The sequence below is a fragment of the Papio anubis genome, chromosome 4 (genome assembly GCF_008728515.1).
Source record: "Papio anubis isolate 15944 chromosome 4, Panubis1.0, whole genome shotgun sequence".
Classification (NCBI taxonomy): Eukaryota; Metazoa; Chordata; class Mammalia; order Primates; family Cercopithecidae; genus Papio; species Papio anubis.
Genome location: NC_044979.1, coordinates 45,444,020 through 45,469,015, shown reverse-complemented (window position 1 = coordinate 45,469,015; position 24,996 = coordinate 45,444,020). Strand labels below are relative to the sequence as shown.

The 24,996-nt window shown below is 37.1% G+C and overlaps 1 long non-coding RNA gene across 1 annotated transcript; it reads right to left on the bottom strand.

The window, feature by feature from the left end:
• Window positions 1–135: 135 nt before the first annotated feature.
• On the bottom strand, window positions 136–24,735 carry LOC110742896. Its single transcript, XR_002521152.2, has 3 exons — window positions 24,702–24,735; window positions 20,320–20,404; window positions 136–742 (listed from the first exon to the last, which is right to left on the bottom strand). It is a non-coding gene; the product is annotated as an uncharacterized LOC110742896 (long non-coding RNA).
• Window positions 24,736–24,996: the final 261 nt, after the last annotated feature.

The window sequence follows — 24,996 nt, the reverse complement described above, 5'->3', positions numbered from 1 at the left end:
CTGAAACTAACCTAGCTGTTGGCATGCTAGCTAAGGGATTCTCTAAGGACTCTGGCATTTTAAAGGAACAAATGAACTCATTATTTCTGGGGCATGTTTATGGTTGGTCTGTACCTCTCAAATTTCTGCCTCAGTACTGAAAACACCAACAACTTGCTTCCTTTGGTTAATGAATGATTGCTGATGTTGCTCTGTCGTCATTCCTTAGTACTTACCCAAGCCATGGTCCCTTACTAACTCTAGGCTGTTTCCTTTCATTTGTCGAACCAATAAAAAAATTGCTCCAGCCATGAAGAGCCTTACTTGTTCTAGCTAGTGCGATACGGAAGGGTCAGGTGTCATCCACGTCCTTGCCATGGTTGCCTAGTTCTTTGTTTAATCTATCAGGTCACAAACCTCTGAATATCATGAAAGCCTGGGTGGCCCACTTTCATGAGCTCTTCTAGAATTTGGAAATTTCCTGATTGTGCCATGATCCTGTAAACCAAAAAGTGACTGAAGCAGGTATCAATCGATTTGAGGTGTGTTCTGCCAAGGTTGTAGACACATTGAGGAAAAAGAAATACACGTCACAGGAGGGTCCGTGAGTTGTGCTTTTTCCAAGGAGGCTTTTGGGAACTTCAATATTTAAAAAGGAGAAAGAGCAAGCCGGAGGGGAAGAAGAAAAAGGAGTGAGGGTAGGCAATGAGGCAAGTGGTTGCATTCTTGAGAGGCTCTGATTCGTGCTCGGTGAATCTACATTCTACATGTGAAAAGACAAAGTAGAGGAAAAAGTCAATTATGCAGTCATCTTGCACACAGTATGTCTACATTTTACATAAGACAAAGTAAACATGTGAAATTACAGCTATCTGTTTTTGGACAAAGGAAGGCAGTTTTTGCGAGATTTTGTTCCCAAGCTTAACTTTCCCTTTGGCATAGTGAATTTGGAGTCCTGAGATTCCATTTTCTTTCTCTATTATCTAGGCCCTTGGATATTCTGTTTCTTTTCTCTGAAAACAATTATCCCTTTTCCTTGATTGGCTAACTTTAATTATCTTTTAATTCTCAGCTTAGGCATTTAAAAATGTTCTAGAATAGCCTACCTCTGTAATTCCAAGTAAGATGCACCTACTGTGTACCCTCATTATTTCATGCATCTGCTGATATCGTTATTCCCTACGTCTGTCTCTCTCAACTAGTCTCACCCGTGTTGGAGCAGGAATTGTGTCAGTCTTGTTGTTCATCAATATCTTGCATGATGCCTGGCACAGAGTAAGTTTCCCAAGAAAACTTTGTTTAATAAATGAATGGAGGACTTGGGCATTCCCTGGAAAGAGATGTGGTTTTCTTGACCTGAAATGAAAGCTAGTTTCCTTATAATTCTCATTTCCCCTTAGTGTGTGATACCTTTTCTGATAGAAAAGTCCTTATAGGTAGACTGTGGTTAATTAAGAGCTTATAGATCCATCCTAATTTTTCAGCAGAACCTATTCTGACAGTCAACTAACTCAATTGCTTCCTATTGAGATCTGGTGACTTTATGACATTGGTTTGGATAGGAAACAACAATACAAATGGTCCCCAACTTCTCTATGGGTTATACTTACAATTTTTTGGCTTTACAGTAGAGTGAGAGCAATAAGCATGCAATAGGAACCTGATACCCATGCACTCATTCTGTTTTTCACTTTAAGTATGGTATTCAATAAATTATAAGATTCAACACTTCAGTATAAAATAGAGTTTGTGTTTGATGATTTTGCCCAACTGCAGGCTAATGTAAGTGTACATTCAAGGTAGGCTAGCCTAACTATGATGTTTGGTAGATTCAGTGTATTAAGAACGTTTTCAACTTAACAATATTTTATACTTATAATTGGTTTATCAGGATGACCATTATAGGTTTAGGAGCATGTATATTAAATCATGAGGTCAGGGAGAAGTAAAGTATGTCACTTTAATGAGTCAATATGCAGGGAAAAGAAACTCAAACAGACTCAACTTGGTAGCATTTCTGAGATAGTGTTACCTAGAATGTATTTTACAATTTTAAATGTGTTTGGTAACACAGTGTTGCAATTTTAGCAGTCAAATTGCTTTAGAAAAAGAGTCAAAATCAATCATAAGGTGGTCTAACAGGTTAAAAAGTTACTGATCTAGAGAGTCTTGAATTCTTTGGAGTGAATGATTTTAAATATAATAACATTCAGTATCTTCATATTGCCTTTTTGTTTTTCTAACTAGACATTGTTTTTGTCTGGCTAAAATTTTTACATGTGGTAGCCTATGTGTTATGTTGTCAAACTCTTAAAAACACTGTAGAAATAGAAAATGACACATGCACACAAACACACACACATGCGTACATATGGGCATGTAAACAAAATTTGTTTTTATTCAATCATTGTAGGAAAGTGTAACTACATTAAAAGCTACACACCTCAGTTAATAGTTGATGAAGAGTCTTGGAAGATTAGAAATCTGTGTAATAGGTTCTTTACAAAGACAAGACATGTTTAAGGTGCTACATCTTAATATCTAATGCAACTAATGTCATTTGTATATTTCCTAGTGTTTTTTTCTATGAAATACGCTTTTATGATTTTTCATCATCATAGACAAGATACATGTTTTTATGTTATACTTTTCATATAATCATTCATGTAAACAAACTGGAGTACTGGCAAATTCTTTAGGTCCTCAGACTGTAGTTTTTAATTTTTGATAGTCTTAGGAGTAAAATTTGAGAATTGAAGTCTGTTTGGATGTACAAAGATCTTGTTTGCCTTGAGCAATTTTACGGGGTTGTGGAAATTGAAAAAAAATGGATAACTGGAAAGTAAAACACACACAACTACTTACATGGGTTGCAACAAAGGAAGGCAGCAGAGAAAGTTTTAAATCTCTGAAAGACTCATTTAGCTTTAAATAAAACACAAATTTCTATTTCCTTCTCAAATTTAAATTGAAACAGGTATTTAAAATTATCTGTATTATCTGTATTTTATTACAAAAATAATTCTGTATTTAGAAAAAAACCCTTGGGTGGTTGTTACATTTCTCCATTTCAGATTGTATACTTTTATAAGGTGTAGTAATAACATTTACTATTTTTTTTAATTCCTAAGAATTCAAAATCCTTACTTAGAATAGAATTATAATACTTTACCTGACTGTGATATGTGCTACTTGTGATGATCTGAGCTTTAGAAAAGCACACAGACACACATACACAAACAAGAATAAAAATTTAGTGGGGTAGGGCCAAGATGACCAACTGGAAGCAGCCACGACAGGAGGCTGCCATTGAAAAGAACCGTAGTAGTATGTGAATCCTGTACCAGCATCCAAGGTATCTAGGTCCTCTCATCAGAACTGACTAGGCAACTGGCGTGATCTAAGGACAGGAAGGAAGATCAGTGTGGTGCAGCAGCCTACCTGAGAGCCACATTGGGCAGGGGAGCCCCCACCTGCAAGTCAAGGAAGGCGGTGGGTGAGCGTGCTACCCAGTCAGGGAAACTGTGCTTTTTCCACAGAACTGTGCAACCCACGGATCAGAAAATCCCACTCGTGAACCCATGCCACTGAGGCCTAGGGTCCCAAGCCTGGACCTGCACAGATTCTCAACAGCCTCTCTGCTAGAATCTGCTTAAGCCTGCCATGTTCCCAGGGGGAGGGGCGACCAGCACCACAGCTGTGGCTGCCTGCCATCTAAGCCATTTGAGCTCCTTAGGGGAGGAGCAGCAGCCAGCACTTGAACTGCTAACTGCCCAATACACTAAGTTCCCTGGGCAGGGGAAGGGTGGCAGCGATGTCTGCAGCTCCAGGTCAAGCTTTCCCCCTGCTGGAGCCAGGGAGGCAGGTCAGCTTGGTCTCAAGAGGTGTCCCCCACAGCCCAACACACCAGCTGTGGCAGACTGTGGCCAGAGCACCTCTTCAGGCCTGCCCCAACTCATCCTTTCCCATTGGGTAGGACCTCCCTGCAGGAACTCCAACAACTCCAGCCAGGGCCTGGGTCTGAGCCGCCAGCAGGAGGGGTGGCCACAGTCTCTGTGGACCAGCAGATTTAACCTTTCCTCCTGGTAGTTCTGAGGAATCCAGGCAACACAGATGAGTGGGTTTCCCCCAGCAAAGCACACCCCCTCCACCAAAGGACAGTCAAAGTACTTTGTTAAATGGGTCCTGATCCCCATGCCAGCCAAGTGACTGAGGCCCTCCAACAGGGGTTGTCAGACACCCTATACAGGAGCCATTCTACTGGCATCAGGTTGGTGTCCCTTGAGGTCAGAGATCCCAGAAGAAGGAGCAGGCACCCATCTTTGCTGTTCTCCAGTCTCCTTGAGTGATCAAAGATCTCCAAGCATGGGAAATACAGAGAACACCACTAGATGCTCCATGAGAAGATCGACCCCAAGACATATACTCGTCAGATTCTCCAAGGTCAAAATAAAGAAAAAATGTTAAGGACAGCCAGAGAGAAAGGCTAGGTCACCTACAAAGGAAAGCCCATCAGACTAACATCGGACATCTCAGCAGAAAACCCACAAGTCAGAAGAGATTAGGGGACAATATTCAACTTTCTTAAAGAAAAGAATTTTCAATCAAGAATTTCATATTCAACCAAACTAAACTTCATAAGAGAAGGAGAAATAAAATCCTTTCCAGACAAGCAAATTCTGAGGGATTTTGTCACCACCAGGCTTGTGTTGCAAGAGTTCCTAAGGAAAGCACTAAGTATGGAAAGGAAAAACCTGTACCAGCCACTGCAAAAGCACCAAAATATAATGGCCAATGACACTATGAAGAAACTGCATCAAATAGTGTGCAAAATGACCAGATAGCATCATGATGACAGGATGAAATTCACAAATAATGATATTAACTTTAAATGTAAATGAGCTAAATGCCCCAATTAAAAGACACAGACTGGTACATTGGATAAAGAGTCAAGACTCATTGGCGTGCTGTATTCACCCATCTCACTTGCAAAGACACACATAAGCTCAAAATAAATGGAGGAAAATTTACCAAGGAAATGGAAAACAAAACAAAAAAAAGCAATCCTAGTTTCTGACAAAACAGACTTTAAGCCAACAAAGATCAAAAAAGACAAAGAAGGGCTTTACATAATGGTAAAGGGATCAATGCAACGAGAAGAGCTAACTATCTTAAATATATATGCACCCAATACAGGAGCACCCAGATTCATAAAACAAGTTCTTAGAGACCTACAAAGAGACTTAGACTCCCACACAATAATACAGGGAGACTTTAACACTCCACTGTCAATATTGGACAGATCAACAAGACAGAAAATTAACAGAGATATTCAGGACTTGTACTCAGCTCTGGATCAAGTGGACCTAACAGACATCTACAGAATTCGCCACCCCAAATCAACAGAATATACATTCTTCTTGGTGCCACATGGCACTTATTCTAAAATCAACCACATAATCCTAATGGGAAGTAAAACACTCCTCAGCAAATGCAAAAGAATGGAATTAACAACAAACAGTCTCTCAGACCACAGTGTAATCAAATTAGAACTCAGGGGTAAGAAACTCACTCAAAACCACATGATTACAAGGAAATTGAACAACCTGCTCTTTAATGACTCCTGGGTAAATAATGAAATTAAGACAGAAATAGAAAAGTTCTTTGAAACCAATGAGAACAAACAGACAATGTACGAAAATCTCTGGGACACAGCTAAAGCAGTGATAAGGGGGAAATTTATAGCAATAAATGCCCACATCAGAAAGCTAGGAAGATCTCAAATTGACACCCTAACATCACAATTAAAAGAGCTGGAGAGGCAAGAGCAAACTAATCCAAAAGCTAGCAGAAGACAAGAAATAACTAAGATCAGAGCAGAATTGAAGGAGAGAGAGAAACTAAAAACCCTCCAAAAAAATCAGTGAGTACAGGAGCTTGTTTTTTTAAAAAATTAACAAAATATATAGAACACTAGTTAGACTAATAAAGAAGAAAAGAGAGAAGAATCAAATAGACACAATAAAAAATGATAAAAAGGATATCACCACTGACCCCAGAGAAATACAAACTACCATCAGAAAATACTGTAAACACCTCTACACAAATAATCTAGAAAATCTATAAGAAATGGATAAATTCCTTGACACACCCTCCCAAGACCAAACCAGAAAGAAGTCAAATCCCTGAATAGACCAATAACAAGTTCTGAAATTGAGGCAGCAATTTATAGCCTACCAACCAAAAAATGCCCAGGACCAAACAGATTCACCACCAAATTCTACCAGAGGCGCAAAAAGGAGCTGGTACCATTTCTTCCGAAACTATTCCGAACAATTGAAAGGAGGGACTCCTCCTTAACTCATTTTATGAATCCAGTATCATCCTGATACCAAAACCTGGAAGAGATAGCAAAAGAAAAAACTTCAGACCAATATCCCTGATGAACATTGATGCAAAAATCCTCAATAAGATACTGGCAAACCAAATACAGCAGTACATCAAAAAACTTATCCATCATGATCAAGTCGGCTTCATCCCTGGGATGTAAGTCTAGTTCAACCTATGCAAATGAATAAACATAATTCATCACATAAACACAACCAATGACAAAAACCACATGAATATCTCAATAGGTGCAGAAAAGGCCTTTGATAAAATTCAACATCTCTTCATGTTAAAAATTCTCAGAAAAATAGATATTGATGGAACATATCTCAAAATAATAAGAGATATTTATGACAAACCCACAGCCGATATCATATTGAACGCACAAAAGCTGGAAGCATTCCCTTTGAAAACTGGGACAAGACGAGGACACCCTCTCTCACCACTCCTATTCAACGTAGTATTGGAAGTCTGGCAATCACAATCAGGCAAGAATAAAGTAATAAACCATATTTAAATAGGAAGAGAGGGGCCGGGCGCGGTGGCTCAAGCCTGTAATCCCAGCACTTTGGGAGGCTGAGGCGGGTGGATCACGAGGTCAGGAGATCGAGACTATCCTGGCTAACATGGTGAAACCCCGTCTCTACTAAAAATACAAAAAACTAGCCGGGCGTGGTGGCGGGCGCCTGTAGTCTCAGCTACTTGGGAGGCTGAGGCAGGAGAATGGCGTGAACCCGGGAGGCGGAGCTTGCAGTGAGCCGAGATCACGCCACTGCACTCCAGCCTGGGAGCACAGCGAGACTCCGTCTCAAAAAAAAAAAAAAAAAAAAAAAAAAGGAAGAGAGGAAGTTAAATTGTCTCTGTCTGCAGATGACATGGTTGTGTATTTAGAAAATCGCATCATCTCAGCCCCAAAATTCTTAAGCTGAGAAGCAACCTCAGCGAACTCTCAGGATACAAAATCAATACGTAAAAATCACAAGCATTCCTTTACACCAACAATAGACAAGCAGAGAGCCAAATCATGAATGAACTCCCATTCACAAATGCTTCAAAGAGAATAAAATACCTAGGAATACAGCTAACAAGGGGCATGAAGGACCTCTTCAAGGAAAACTACAAACCACTGCTCAAGGAAATGAAAGAGGACACAAACAAAAGGAAAAACATTCTATCCTCATGGATAGGAAGAATCAATATTGTGAAAACGGCCATACCGCCCAAAGTAGTTTACAGATTAAATGCTATTTGCATCAAACTACCATGGACATTCTTCACAGAATTAGAAAAAACTACTTTAAATTTCATACAGAATCAAAGAAGACCCCAAGTAGCCAAGATGATTCTAAGCAAAAAGAACAAAGCTGGGGGCATCATGCTACCTGACTTCACAGTATAGTACAGGGCTATAGTAACCAAACAGCATGGTACTCATACCAAAACAGACATGCAGACCAATGAAACAGAACAGTGACCTCAGAAATAACACATCTACATCCATTTGATCTTCAACAAACCTGACAACAAACAATGGGGAAAGATCTCCTATTCAATAAATGGTGCTGGGAAAACTGGCTAGCCGTATGCAGAAAAGTGAAACTGGACCCCTTCCTTACACATTATACAAAAATTAACTCAAGATGGATTAAATGTAAAACCCCAAACCATAAAAATCCTAGAGGAAAAACTAGGAAATACCATTCAGGATATAGGCATGGGCAAAAACTTCATTATGAAAATGCCAAAAGCAATTGCAACAAAAGCTAAAATCAACAAATGGGATCTAATTAAATGAAGGAACTTCTGCACAGCAAAAGAAACTATCATCAGAGTGAACAGGTAACCTATGGAATGGGAAAAAAAATTTGCAATCTACCCACTTGACAAAGGTCTAATATCCAGAATCTACAAGGAACTTAAACAAATTTACAAAGAAAAAAAAATCCCATCAAAAAATGTGCAAAGGACATGAACAGACACTTCTCAAAAGAAGACATTTATGCAGCCAAAAAACATATGAAAAAAAGCTCAACATCACTGTTTATTAGAGAAATGCAAATCAAAACCTCAATGAAATGCCATCTCATGCCAGTCAGAATGGCAATTATTAAAAGGTCACAAAACAATAGATGCTGGTGTGGCTGTGGAGAAATAGGAAGACTTTGCACTGTTGGTGGGAATGTAAATTAGTTCAACCATTGTGGAAAACAGTGTGGTGATTCCTCAAGGATCTAGAACCAGAAATACCATTTGACCCAGCAACCTCATTACTGTGTATATACCCAAAGGATTATAAGTCATTCTACTATAAAGACACATGTGCAGGTATGTTTATTGCAGCACTATTTGCAATAGCAAAGACATGGAACCCACCTAAATGCCCATCAATGATAGGCTGGATAAAGAAAATGTGGTACGTAATACACCATGGAATACCTTGCAGTCATAAAAGGAATGAGATCATGTCCTTTGCAGGGAGATGGATGAAGCTGGAAGCCATCATCCTCAGCAAACTACCACAAGAACAGAAAACCAAACACCACATGTTCTCACTAGTAAGTGGGAGTTGAATAATGAGAACACATGGACACAGGGAGGGGAACAACACACACCAGGGACTGTTGGCAGGTGGAAAGAGAGAAGAGGGAACTTAGAGGATGGGTCAATAGGTGCAGCAAACCACCAGGACACACATATACCTATGTCACAAACCGGCATGTTCTGCACATGTGTCTTGGAACTTAAAGTAACTAAAAAAATATTAGTAATGCTAGTATTGTTAATGAAGGGGTGATCTTTAGGACTAAATTTGATTGTTCTTTCCATTTGATCAAAATTAACTCTTGTTTTCCCTAGTATTTCTGTAAAAAATTAAGGTTATGTCTCCTTTGAGTTGTTTAAAATCTTAAATCAACATCTTAAAAATGATGTTTTAATCATGATTAGGTTTTCAATATTCTCAGGGAAACCTCTTGTCTTTTCCTGGTTAGTTGTTTATTTCATGAAGTTACTGTTACGTTCAGCTGATTAAAACGGTATAAAAATAACAGTGTAGCAATTTGGGTTCTCAGCAGGAATGGTAAAAAAGTAGTGCTGTGCATTTGCCATCATTCACCCCTTCTGAGCTTCTGGCAGACAATGATAATCAGTTATGGAGCATTTTCCAACTGGGATTGATATTGAGATGTTTCAGTTGGCACTTCAGTCAAAACATATTTGCTGGCTTGATGCGAACCACGAATTGGGTTTCCAACCCTGGTTGGCTGCCTTGCTTGGGAGAGAAAGTATAGTCAGGGTTAATACAAATGTATTGCCTCTACTAGAAAATCGATTCTGAGAGCTTGCTCTGCTGATAAATAATCAGAACTGCAGCTGTGTATATAAAGGACAGGGTGCTACTAATGACCCAAACTGAGAAGGCTTTATTGGAGCCAATATATATGCATGAATCCAGCTTGCAGAGGACTCAGCCAACCTTACCCCAGCTCTGGCAAAATATTATCAGGACAGCAGGGAGCAGGGATTCCCCCTTTTATCAAATGATTAACTTGAGATTTGAGGCAAGTTATTGAAGTAGAACAATAGAGAATCTGTGTGGTGACTGAAGCCAGTGTGTTAAAATATTTTTTTTCTCTCAGAAAAATTCAGCTCTTTACTTATGCCAGATGCCCTTGTTAATTAGTAGTATCTTATGCTAATGTCCCTATGCTCTTATGCTAACCACACCCAATAGACATTTGTAACTGCATTTACTTTTTATTTTATTTATTTATTTATTTATTTATTCATTTATTTATTTATTTATTTTTTGAGGCGGAGTCCTGTTCTGTCGCCCAGGTTGGAGTGCAATGGCAGATCTTGGCTCACTGCAAACTCCACCTCCTGGGCTCAAGCAATTCTCATGCCTCAGCCTCCCAAGCAGCTAGGATTACAGGTACCTGCCACTACGTTTGGTTAATTTTTGTGTTTTTAGTAGAGAGGGGGTTTCGCCATATTGGCCAGGCTGGTTTTGAACTCCTGACCTCAGGTGATCTGCCCACCTCAGTCTCCCAAATTTCTGGGATTATAGGTCTGAATCACCACTCCTGGCCTGCATTAACTTTTAGAAATAAAAGCTTAAAACCGATAGCTATCTGTGACTTCGGTACCTTGTGGTCCTTACTGGTGAAGATTGTGCAATTTTACATGTTCTGACCAGATACTAGTACCCTCTGTACACTTAATCAATGTTAAATAAAACATAAGACTTGGAAAAGAAATGATACTAGCATATTTATGTCCACTGACTGGTGCCTTCACGCTTTCCTTTTCATAAGCTTTAGGACATTCTCTCAGAGCAACTAACCAGGATGATTGCATTATCTATAATCATTAGTTTCTCCCTGATTCACTGCTTATAATTGACATTACTACATTTACTTAAATTAATTTTAAAAAAAGATGTAGTGATTGAATATAGCCAGTTATGTGAACCAGCCAGAATGAACAGTGATTAGTAATGAAAAAGATAATTATATGCATTGTGATAATTACTGCAATGCTTTCCTATCAAATGACCCTTTTAATTTCTTTCTTTTTCACTAATTGGCAGGCTCCTTCTGCAAGTATTTTCAGAATAGAGTGTTTATTTTAAAACTAGTTGAGTAAAATCAGTTGTGACATTCATTTTTATTTATCCTGACAATGCATAGAGAAAAATGGATGAAATAACTATATTTCTAAATGATCTATCCCCCTCACCATCCCCAATCACAGTTTCTACTCCCTCTTGTGAAGTTTTTTGGTCACTATCTTAATGTCACCCGGCAGGTTTGGCGCTGACCCACAGCAAAATTTTCCACAATTGATCCATCTGACCTTCCAATGAATATTAATAACAGAGCATCAATCCTACTCAGTAGAATATGTCCTTCCATAGAATAAACTTTTTCTGTTGTTTTTCACTTTTCAATGCCATTATCAATGTCATGGATGGGGCTTAAGGTTAGGCTGAAGAGCTATTGTGATATCAGAATGTAGCATTCTTCTCAGGTCACCTATGAAAAAGCAACCTGTCTTTATTATTCAAATCAGTTTTCTGCTTCTGATCTTGAGTCCATCTGACAGTTGGGCTACTATGTTAGGCATTATAACCTTCACATCATTTTCACCTCTTTTGTTTACTTCTTCTCACAATGTTTCTGTAAGGTTCAGTAACTTTGGGATTATGTGGTTTTTGTTGGCATTTTCATTTGGTAGTTCTGGCTATGTCTCTCAAGATCAAAATAACCTGTTAGTCAAATGAAAAAAATGGATGAAAGTTGAAGACTGGTTCTGAAATACAAAGACATGAGTTTACCTCTGGATTCTCCCAAATACTGGATGTGTGACTTTTGTTTAGCATCTTGGGGCCTTGGTTTAAGTTTAGTAACACTCATTTAAGAAGGCAGTTATGAGAATCTGTTGAAATCACGCAGGTGAAAATGCTGTGTAAACAAAAAGAATTATCTTTGGCAGCTTGGTTGACTCCTGTATTTCACATACATATGCACTTTTTGAGGTAAATCGAGAGAATTCCCATAATTAATTTGTAATTCTGCTCAGGGTCGCAAACAGTTTCTGTAATGGTGATATACCAATTTAAGATTTTAGATTTTTTCCCTTTCTCTAGAAGTTGACTTCCATGTTAGTTTCGTATTTATTCCAAATGTCCTGATTATCTCTGCATTTCCTTCTAATAGGGACTAAGGACAAAAAAGGGGCCATTCTCTAAGGGTAAATACAAAAGAATATTTATGGCTAAGCCTTTTCTAACTTACACTCTCAAATTCTGTTGTTTGACCAAGGTAATGTATTTCCACTGAGATGATCTTTGCTTAACTGGTAACTTAAAGCATAGAATTGTAGAATGTCAATCAAGGAAAGAACCTTAAAGATCAACTCTTTCTTTGGTTACTAGGGAGAGAATGTGTTCTCCTCTTGCAGAAACATAAGGGCATTCCCCTGTGTCGCAACAGTATATCTGCTACCAAAGAAATAGTTATAAAAGCACTGAGTTACATTTATTTTTAAAAATCGGAAAAAATATAGTAGCCTTTCAAAGTATTGCTAATTTTCTACCCACTCTCTGTGGCCCGTTCTGGTTATTGCCAGCTTGACTATGCAGTTTCAGAGTTATTATTCACTTTGAGAAACTCGCTTGCTTCTCTTAACAGAGTACTTTTTAATTCCCTTACGAATGGCAAGGAATTATCCCATCTTTGTTCATTTGTATCATCATTCTAACGTTTTCCTATGCTGCCCCGAAAAAATATCCCCACACATTCAAGATGTAAGAATCTCTTTTCTTTTTAATTGACTTGGAGCATTCGAGGGATAAATGCTGTCTGCTCTTGTGATCATGACTCCCTTCATGCTGTCCATGCTCACAGCGCTTTAACATACACATGTAAAGCAATATTATCACAGCTCTTGCAAGCCTATGCAACATTTTACTGTCACTGCAATAAATGCAAACTTTTTCAAAGGGCTACCAATCTTGGTTCCTTTTGTAAAGACATATTTATGCATTTACTGTACTCATGAGAGGCTATTACACTCATTCTAAAGAAATAAGTGGTCATATACAAATGCTTTAATTTTTTCCCCAATGAATCATAAATTTTTCCCTCCTTTCAAATGAAAACCTTTTCTTCCTACTAGACCTGGAGAAAGGAATAGGGCATCTGAAATCGTTAGTTTACTATTATTTCTTCTTTAAAATGAAGAGAAATGGTACCGATTGGACTTGTATTTCATTTCTGTGACTGATACAGATGATCAGATGATTTATTAAATTAGGCTAGGTAAAAGTAATTCATCTATTATGATGTCAATAGTTATTCTGTCATAAATATTAATCTATAATATTTTCCTAGAAATGTGACAGCAGAATTCATCCTTGTATTTAAAAAAATATTGAGTATGGTTCTATTAGTTTTCTATGACTGCTTTTAACAAATTACTACATACTTAATGGCTTAAATGAACAAAGTTGTTCTCTTATAGGTCTGGAAGTCAGAAATCTAAAATAGGTTGGTGGGGCTTTGTTCCATCTGGGACTTTAAAGGAATATCTGTGTCCTTGCCTTTTCTTGTAAATGCCACCCTCATTCCTTGGCTCATGTACTTGTATTACCTCAACCTCTACTTCCTATTGTCTCATCTCCTTCTCTGGTTCTGATCCTCTGCCTTCCTCTTATGAAAGTCCTTGTGACTGTATTGGACTAGTCCAAGATAGTCCCTCCATGTCAAGGTTCTTAATTACATCTGCAAAGTTACTTTTACCATGTAAGGTAAGATATTCACCTATTCTTGGGATTATGATGCGGTCATCTTTGGAGGCCATTACTCTGTCTACCACAATGGTAATAAAAATGTATGTTTACAAAAGATAACTAATTTTTTATTTTTTAGTATTTTTATGTTTTTTAACTTTTAAGTTCTGGGGTAAGTGTGCAAGTTTGTTATATAGGTAAGCATGTCATGAGGGTTTGTTGTACAGATTATTTTATCACCCAGGTATTAAGCTTAGTGCCCATTAATTATTTTTTCCTGATTCTCTCCCTCCTCCCACCCTCTACCCTTCAGTAGTCCCCAGTGTGTGTTATTCACCACTATGTGTCCATGCATAACACTAAATTTAAGAGGGAAACTTTTATTTCAAATAATCACCACTGATATGTCAAAAACAGTAGTCAAAATGTAAAAACCTTTCTTCTTTCCTTTTTCTGAGACCATTGTAGTAACAACTTGAGGCAAAAGCAATTTTATTTAAATCAATCTTGATGAATAAGATTAGGGGAAAAAGACATAATTATGTTAGCATATTCCAGGCCTTGCATATCATAAAGGAATAGTTTGTCACTTTTTTTACACAGTGACTAGAAGCAAAAGGCACTTGCACAGGCTGACTACTTCCAGAGGGAAAGAAATGAGTGTAATTTCGGTTTTGTAAAATATTGACTTTTTTTCTGTCTTAATGGAGTTCTATACACACGAACCACCCTGTTCGTGTGGGCAGGATTGTGCTCACCTGACTGACCACTAAAGGAAGCACTTGCCTTGGGTAATTATATGAACCAGAAAAAACATTCAGCCCTCTGAAAATGTTTCAAACAACATTTTTAAATGATCCAACTATATCTGGTAATTGGTATTTTCAGAAACCTTGACGATGTCTCTGCCACTGTGGCAACTCATTGCAGCATCTGTAATAACGACCTTCGGCCGAACACGATTAAAGAGTTTTACTTTTTCCTTTACCTAGAAGTAAAATAGTCCACAGTTTTAAATGGCTCTCTTATAGAAACATGTAATTATTCTATTGTCACTGTTCAGTTTTGAAATGATATCTGAAAGTAGGTACTAAAATAATTCAATGATTTTGGGAACCAAATGAAATCAAGGCCATAAGAAGGGTACATTTTCATAAAGATTAAACACAAAAGTATTAAATCTTTATCATAGTTATTAAGCAAAGGGGGTGGGAAAGGTAGTTTAAGACATTTACACTACACTTTTTTAGAGAGATTTTTGTAGAAACCTAAGATAACGTGAGATAAATGTACAGGAGGTGTGAGGTCCACCTTGGTGGAGTCAGGTAGGGTCAAGATTGTGAGAGGGAGGTAAGTTCTGTCTTGGTTACATGCAGTGATAACCAATTCTGGATCTATTTTACAGTGATGTATAATCTTCCTGACATATAGTTTGTAGTTAATGAGTATTTCTACAATAAAATTAAAAAAATAAAACTAGGGGAAGGGACTACTAGTGCTTAGGTCACTCCAAGCTTTACTTTTCAATACATGGTTCATAAATATATGTGAATTAAGCTGAGGCTTCAGAAGGAATGTGTTTAATTTGTCTAAAAATAGCTAAATTATACAACTTAGGATTAATTATTTGTTTCTGATTTCCAAAACTCTATATGAAAGAAAGAAGTAATATTAAAGGCTAGAGAAATAAAATCCATTTTAAAATGGATTTTAAAATGAATGTAATATAACTTTATATTTTTATTCTTATATAATGTGGCTCTATATTCTTTTAAGAATATAGACAATCAGAATTGATTAATACAAATATAATATACCTGTTTGTCATACTGCTGTTGGTCACACAAGTATTTTTATAGTTCGAATTTGTAGCAGGTGAGAGTAACGCTATAAACATAGAATTTTGTGAGGTCACTTAGATAACTTCCAAGAGGATCTGGTCTTGAAAATCCAAATTTAATGTGCCCGAATCTCAAAGGGACTGTTCATCTTTTTCTTAGACATCTCTGGCTGTAAGATCTTTTTCTTAATGGATTACTCTGTTCTGGATTATTTGAAATCTCACATATGCTTTCCTTTTTTTGCTGTATGACATGCCCAGAAAGATATTCAGCCCTTTCCTTACATTACACACATACATTGACATATTTTCTTTAGATGAGGTTTTCAGATGTAGAGAGTGAACACTGACATTTTGAAGAGGTGGAAAGGGTTTTAAACCACAGGGCTTGGAACTTGTAATCGAGTACCAGACATTTCTATTTTTAAAAAAAAGCAGTCTTTTTTTTTTTTTGCCAACTTATTATCTAGCCTCATTTATTCTTATCAGAGTAACACAGAACCCTTAACCCCCAGTCTTCAAGCTCAGTTTTGACCTCTTTTTCTATATTCAGATTTGGTGAAATGCTTTGCTCAACATCAGCTTTTTAGCCTGGAGTCCCATATTTTCTTTCTTTCCGATTTGTCTCTATAAAGAGAAAGGACTATATAGAGATTTTATGCCATTAATATGAGTTAAATTATCTCCCACAACAGAGAGAATTACTACAGGCAAATTCATAGATTTAAATATTAGGCTAGTGTAAAAGTAATTGTGGTTTTTGCCGTTACTTTTGATGGCAAAACTGCAATTGTTTTGCACCAACCTAATAGCATTTCTGTTGTATTAAACAGTATTAGTTGAAGTGATGGTAGTGCTGTCAATATGAGACCATAAATGGTGAAGATAAGAGAAAAAGATCTGGGAAATTCAATCAAATGGTTCAGAGCTAGAGACACATGGCAGCTCTTTTCATGTTCCTTAAACAACTGGAGAAAAGATTAAATAACAATGACCTTGTTCAGGACTCTTGGAAAATTGAATAATAGGACACATGTGCAGGACTAATAGAGACCTGAGATACAGCTGTTTGGTGGGAAATTCTTAAGAGAGTTTGGTTGTTCATGTTCTTAAGACCACATGTAAAGGGGAATCAACTTGCTCGGAGAGTGCAGCACTATCCCAGCTAAAGAAAATGCCACAGAGTACTGCGCTTTCTCCTCAAGAATATGTTACATTGGGGTCCATGGTTACCAGGGCAACAGTGAGCTGGGATCTTTCTTTGAGTACATTAAAAAAAAAAATTCTGCCATTGAAAGTTGATAGTGTTTGAGAGTTTCGAAAGCTTCTCCCTAGAAAGGAGTTACAATGGTGTGGATATACAATGAACCAGGTTTTAGATTTTCTGTTCAAATACTCCTGAGGACAGGGAAGGTAATTTTTTAAAATTATACTTTAAGTTCTGGGGTACATGTGCAGAATGTGCAGGTTTGTTACATAGGTATACATGTGCCATGGTGGTTTGCTGTACCCATCAACCTGTCATCTACATTAGGTATTTCTCCTAATGCTGTCCCTCCCTTAGTCACCCTCCCCCGTGACAGGCCCCAGTGTGTGATGTTCCCCTCCCTGCATCCATGTGTTCACATTGTTCAACTCCCACTTATGAGAGGGAACATACAGTGTTTGGTTTTCTGCTCTTGTGTTAGGTTGCTGAGAATGACGGTTTCCAGCTTCATCCACGTCCCTGCAAAGGACATGAACTCATACTTTTTTTGTGGCTGCATAGTATTCCATGGTGTATATGTGCCACATTTTCTTTATCCAGTCTATCATTGACTGGTATTTGAGTTGGCTCCAAGCCTTTGCTATTGTGAACAGTGCCGCAACAAACATATGTGTTCCTGTGTCTTTATAGTAGAATGATTTATAATCCTTTGGGTATATACCCAGTAATGGGATTGCTGGGTCAGCTGGTATTGCTGGTTCTAGATCCTTGAGGAATTACTACACTGTCTTACAAAATAGTTGAACTAATTTACACTCCCACCAACATTGTAAATGCATTCCTATTTCTCCACATCCTCTCCAGTGTCTGTTGCTTCCTGACTTTTTAATGATTGCCATTTTTGACAAACCTGACAAAAACAAGCAATGGGGACAGGATTCCCTATTTAATAAATGGTGTTGGGAAATTGGCTAGCCATATGCATAAAACTGAAACTGGATCCCATCCTTCCACCTTATACAAAAAGTTACTCAAAATGGTTTAAAGACTTAAATGCAAGACCTAAAACCATAAAAACCCTAGAAGAAAACCTAGACAATGCCATTCAGGACATAAGCATGGGCAAAGACTTCATGACTAAAGCATCAAAAGCAATGTCAACAAAAGCCAAAATTGACCAATGGGATCTAATTAAACTTAGGGGCTTCTGCACAGCAAAAGAAACTATCAACAGAGAGAACAGGCAACCTGCACAATGGGAGAATAAATTGGCAACCTGTTCATCTGACAGAGGGCTAATATCCAGAATCTACAAAGAACCTAAACAAATTTACAAGAAAAAAAACAACCCTATCAAAAGTGGGCAAAGGATATGAACAGACACTTCTCAAAAGAAGACATTTATGCAGCCAACGAACATAAGAAAAAAAGCTCACAATCAGTGGTCATTAGAAAATGCAGATCAAAACCACAATGAGATACCATTTCATGCCAGTTAGAATGGTGATCATTAAAAAGTCAGGGAAGTGTGTGTTCACCTATTAAATGATACTCCTTAGGTTTTGAAGGAGTGAATGCAATTCTCACAGGGACATAAAATTACTGAAATGGGAAGCTTTCCTTGAGTAGTTGTGGTCTAGAAAAAGTCTTGTCTACACAATTTCAGAGTATATGGTAATTCGACTCAAACAGGTTGTTTGAAATTATGTAGACCAGATTGTTTTATTATTTAAATATTCAATTTTAATGCATTGTTTTGATGGTATTTGAGAATAACTTAAGCCAGAAACCTCCACCCTTAGTCAAAACCAGTGAAGACAGAATAGCAAGGTGGTTCTGATGCTGGACTTGGGAGCCAGATAGCCTGGCTTCAGATCTTTCCTCTTCCACCCAGCTGTGTGTGACTTTGGTGAAGTTAACTTATTTTCTCACTTTTTCATCTGTAAAATGGAGATAGTAATAGGCTCTCCCTCAGGTGGTTTTTTATGAAGAGTAAGTGAGTTAATGAGTAAAGTGCCTGGCAATTTAAAAATATTTTCTAGAATCTGATTTATGTAGTATTTCATCTAAGAGCTTTCTCATGAAACGAACGTGTATAAAACACACATGGGAAATATGCTAATTTTAATCCATACAGACTTTAAAATGTTCATTTACTCTTAAAAATGAGAAAGCTAGTGTTTGTGTGGAATTTTAGTTAACTATAAATTAAGTGAATTTTTACTTTTTGGTTATATTTCTAGTTGGAATAGCAGGTATAATATTGATGCATTTTAGCACACAGAATAGTATAACAAACATTGAATATAGAAAAATCCATCCGTTAATTAGCCAGGCCTGAATAAATTCACGCAGCACTGAGTAGAGTTCAGCATTAGGTTGTTTTCCTGGTATTTGTACTTTGTAATAAAGTCTTGCTCATTATCTGTATTTTTATTGGAAAAAAATTGTTAACTTAAGGAATAAGAGAATGAGAGTTTTCAATGGCAATAAGTAATGAGGAAATTAGTTTTGCAATCTTTACGGAAGTGAAGCTATTCTTCTCTTTATTTTAAAATTCTATTACATTAACAGAAAAAAAACTGTATTTAAGGTATAGCTGGTAAATTATTCTAAAAGCCTTGAACTATTGAGATTAAAATAACTTCAAAGGTTCCAGAATGGTTGTTTATTTTGGGAAATTAACCTATGGCAACCATTATAAAATCATACATCTATTAATATGTTCATTGTTTAAACTGAAATAAAACATAGTATGTCTTAACTGTTAGTTAATAAAGGAAAAAATAAAAGGGTTAAATCAATTAAACATTGTAGATATTCTTTATCACTGACAAATCATTGTAAAGAACTAGAGGCTGATCCTACATTTATGTATATTTCCATAACATTTATTTTGGTCTCAGGGCAGGAGCTTCTCCTATTCTTATTCTATCTTGACCTCATTTGCTAGATTCTTGTTACCAATCTCTATACTTCTCTGAGACTTGTCAATCATATTCTTGTACCTTAATTTTTTTCTACCTATTCTTTTTCTCAAACTTTAAGATAAAACCTGCTCAAGAAATTTTGTCAATTTTCAGAGATATGTTCTTAATTTTGTCAATATCTCAAGCTACCAAGGCACTTCTTCCTGTCAATCATCTTAATGGACAATGTGCACCCTTTGCCTCTACTTTTCAGCTCCTTCTTTGCTCTTCACCACAGTATGATTGACTGCCACTCATCACTGTCCTGTCACTGCTCTCACAAGTCACCAGAGATCAGCCTATGTCAATTTAGTTGACCTCTTATAATCTGAAACCTGCCAATCGTCCTTTGCTGCATTGGACAAACTTTTTCATATGGTTTCTCTAATGAGACTCTAGTATCCTATGCCTACCTTACCTTTCTTAACAATTTTAGTATCTGTTATTGCCCCTACTGACCCTAAAATTTTATCATCCCTTAGGAATTTACCTGCCTGTCTTAGAGGAAACATAAGCTTTATTTAACCAAACTAAACTCACTTCCTTTTTTTGCCTTATTTGTTTCTCTTCATTTTTCTGTATCCTGCTGTGACCTGCACCATTGTTTAAGCCAGGCATCTTTAATTCATCTTTGTATACTTACTTCTAGTTGGTCTTGAAGTTTCGGCGTTACTTCTCTTCATTCTTTGCATCTTCATCCTCAATAGCAGCCTTCCACAGTATGCTATCTATGTAGGCAATAGTTACAATTCAGAAGTCTTTCTATGATCCTTCTAAGGAATCTCCAAATCTTTGGCTGGTTCTCTGATTCATTTACTTTTGTTTGATTCCTGAATTTGCCTTCTAAAGGACCTTCAGGATCAATATTCAAGTTTTCTCTTGCTTCTCTAGGTATCAACATCTACAGGAAGTAAACATCAGCATCCCTTCACCCTTTGCTGGGACCTCTAGGCCTACCCTCTGCCAGAATCAGACTGAAGATCTCTGCCTGCAAAGCCAGTGAGAAGGTGGACTATTGTTTAAGCCCCCACCTGATTCCCCCAAAGATATTGTTTCTCTGAAAGCAAAGTTCACTCATTTTCATTGAACAAAAAATTTGAACTAGTGAAAAATTATCTCTATCTTTGCAAATGATTATATATATCTAAATCTGTAAAGTTGCTAAAGGCATGTCATTTTGACTCTTAAAAATAAAAATGCTCAAGTCACTTGTTTATGCACAGAACATCCTTTGCTTGAAAAGAATTAAGTCAATACATTAATTTTTTGTACAGTGACAGTGGGGTGATCTGTACCATGTTTTGTTGAGAAAGGAAAAAAAAGATGATATTTTCTACCTGAAAATCTTATTTTTGTCAGCTCTCCACTTCTTTTTTTATCACTGCAAGTTAGTTGTTAGCTTGTGTTATCCTCTGACCATTTTAATGCACGTAAATAATTACTCAACAGAGATCATACAGAGGAAAAATTGCAAAGGCTCTTTTGAAACCATATATTATAAATTACAGTAGTTGCTGCTAAACAAGCATAAACCTTTTTTTTTAGGATAATGCAGAGCATGTTCACATGTTACCTCCAGGTCTGACTCCTATCTAATTGTCATCTTTATGAAAATATCTCAGTTACTAATACAAATATTAGGAAGCAATAGAGCAATTTTTATTATTACGAGGGGACAGAGGCTACCTTAACTTTTATCTCTACCTTGTAAAAACTATTTTAAAAGACTTATTCTCAACAGTGAGAATTTAGAACTTAAACAATTTCATTTATAGTTGTCTATGTTTCATGGACTGAATTGGAGGTCATTATGTTAAGTGAAATAAGCCAGACACAGAAAGACAAATTTTATATGTTCTCTTATTTGTGGGTTCTAGGGGCCAGTTTTAAAGTGCATTAAACACATTTTCTGCATTAAAATGCTTACTAACCATGTCATAAATTTAATTACTACACAGGGCCCATTTGATTTTCAGTTACTCTCTGGAAATTTATAATTACATATTTATAATTTATAATTAAAGGTAGACTATAAAGTTTTAAAATACATTCATTCAGCTAGTAAACCTTTTAACTTAGAAAGACTGATTCATAGAAGAAAGAGGTTTCTCCAGGCCCCTATTTCCCCCAGGTGATCCTCAAGTGTGCAGCAACAGTTAAAGTACTGAATACATTATCTCTTATCCATTTATTTATTTATGCCAGTATTGGACAATCGAGTTGTTCAAGAGAATCCAATTCTCTTATATTAAGCCAGTGAATGTCTGTCATAATATAAACATGTACTTTGTTTCACTTATTGGGTTCATCTTTTTTAATTTAAAAAATTTATTTAAAATCAGTATATATATATATATATATACACACACACACACATATACACAAAACATATATTAAATTCCAGGGGCTATGCTAAACACTGGAGACACAATATTGCAATGGACAGACAAATTTCCTGCCCTCACAGAGTCTAATAGTAATAATATAAGGTTAATCATAGGGAGTGTCCTTTCAGCTCTTTGAAGGCAGTAATAGCTAAGCAAATGAAAGTATCGCAGACAGATGAAATGGAAGAAAATATGCAAAGGTCCAGAGAAAAGAAAGTATGGTGAACTAATAATAGTTCATCATAGCTGAATATGTGAGTTGGGGACCAGAGAAGCAAAGAGAGGTAGGTCTTGATGGATTTCAGACTATATTTTTATGAAAATAAGGATCAACTTAAAGGAGAATATCACTAAGAAGAGGACATAATCATATTTACTTTTTTTTTTTTTTTTGAGACGGAGTCTCACTCTGTCGACCGGGCTGGAGTGCAGTGGCCGGATCTCAGCTCACTGCAAGCTCCGCCTCCCGGGTTTACGCCATTCTCCTGCCTCAGCCTCCCGAGTAGGTGGGACTACAGGCGCCCGCCACCTCGCCCGGCTAATTTTTTGTATTTTTTAGTAGAGACGGGGTTTCACCGTGTTCGCCAGGATGGTCTCAATCTCCTGACCTCGTAATCCGCCTGTCTCAGCCTCCCAAAGTGCTGGGATTACAGGCTTGAGCCACCGCGCCCGGCCCATATTTACATTTTAGAAACAAACTTATTTCAGTGGAAAATTTAGTTGAGTGCAAAAAAGGAAGGAGAATAACCAATTATGATTAATTGTGGTACAGCCCAAAAATGATGGAAAATAATACCAGAGCAGTGGTAATGGGATGCAAGGAAAGTGGAAGATACTTGGGAGGACAATCAATAGGACAGTCTGAGGATATATGGGGTTGTGGGAATGGAAGGCAGATTGTGTACTGCACAGCTGGAGAGACTGTCCTTGCATAGCCACAAGCAAGCCACGGAGTGGGCCCTCAGAGATAATACTCTGGTTTCTGGTTTGAGTGACTGGGTAGATGGTCATCCTGCTCACTGAGTTAGGGAGAACAGGAGCAGATATGGTATTAAGTGGGAAGAAGATAATGTGTCCAGTTTCGAACATACTCATTTCAAGCTCTCTATGGGATATCAAAGGTAATGGGATGGATATACGAGTCTGGAGCTCATATAATTTTTCTTGGCATTAGCTTTGAGTTTGGCAATTTCCGCATGTAGATAATAATGAAAGATATAAGAATATATGGGCATTTTCTGGGATACTTTATAGAGTGAGAAAAATGGAGGGCCAGGACACCCAATTTAAGAGATGGAAAGGAATACTAAGAAAAGATCCTGCTACTGAGGTGGGGGAAGCTCCATGTAGGGTGATGTCATGCAATAAAGGGGAAAAGAGTTTTTTGGTTTTGTTTTGTTTTTATAAAGGAAGGAGTAGATAATTGTGTCAACTACTGCAAAGAGGTCAACTACAGTAAAAATTAAGACTTAATCATGGCATTTTGCAATGAGATAATTATTAATGAGTCTGGTAATGGCTCAATTTCTTGTAGAAACTGCTGAGGTTGGGAGCTGGAATGTGATGGGTTGAGGAGAGAATCAGAGGTGAAAAATAGACACATGGAGTGTAGAATATGCTTTGGAGCATTTGGCGTATAAAGTAGAAGGGAGTGAGAATGACAATAAGTTAGAGGAACATGAATTCAGAAAGGATTTTGTTTTAAGAAGGGTGGGACTTGAACGTGTTCACATGTTGATGGTAAAGATTATGCTGAGATGGAAGGATCAAAGGTGATTCATGTCCAAAGAGAAAAAAAGAAGGGTTTTAGAGAACTGGTGGAAAGATCCTTTTGAGGTTAGAGATCATAAAATTATAATGGCACTAAGCCAGTGAATCTTACACCTTCGTGACAGCCTGAATGTAAACTTCAAAAGCAACTATCATAAACATAACTTGAAATCAGGTCTTACTATGTTGTTTTAAAATTATCTAATTATGTCTCCATTTCTACAAGAGAGAGGATTTTGAGTCTTAAGTACTGCAGTATTCTCACGGCCAAGGCAGCATCCCAAGCTCATAGTAAGCACCTATAATGTTTATACTGAAACAATTAAAAGTTGTTATTTTCATTCTCTTGCTTTCCAGACTCATTAAGTACTTTTTTTCTTGGTTAAATATTCAAAATTTCTCCAACTTCTCCAGATACAATTTTGTTCTGAGTCTCTTCCTGTCCCTACTAACACTCTGCTGCAAAAGTTTGGTTTTGTTTATGTCTTTAACATGCAGTGTCCACACATGAAGCCACACTTCAGCTATAGCTGAGAAGAAAGAGTCTAAGGCGAAAGGTACAGAAACCTCTTTTTGTAAATGAAGAAAAAAATAGCAGTCTTCAGAGATCATGATTCTAGTTCAAGTATGTTACTCTCAGGCGCAAAGACAGTTACTAATTTCTTCCACTGAAATGATATGATGGTGAGCCCTTGCCCGTGGAGAGATGAACAACCATCTTAATAAATGCTTAGTCTACACGTATGTCTTTTTCTAAAGTTTGGGAAGCATTTCTACTTCTTCTCCAGCCCCTGTTTGCTGATATTTGCTTATAGAAAGAAAATAATTCTAATATTAGAATAACAAAAACAGAAAAAGACAGCCTTACCAACATCTTGATTTTAGCTTGCTGAGAGCCATGCCAGACTGCTGACATTAAGAACTGCAAGATAATAAAATTGTGTTGTTTTAGCCTCCTGGTTTGTAGTAATTTATTATAGCAGCACTAGGAAATGAATAAAGGGAACCAGAGGTTGAAGTTCTAAACTGGGACAGAATTAAGGATAAAGTACCAAAACTTCTTAATAGAGATGATCATTCCACACTGCCCAGCACATTAAATGGGTAAACTAAAACAGCTACTTCAACATTAACCTTTGCAGATCCACTTTTCCCCTATTGAA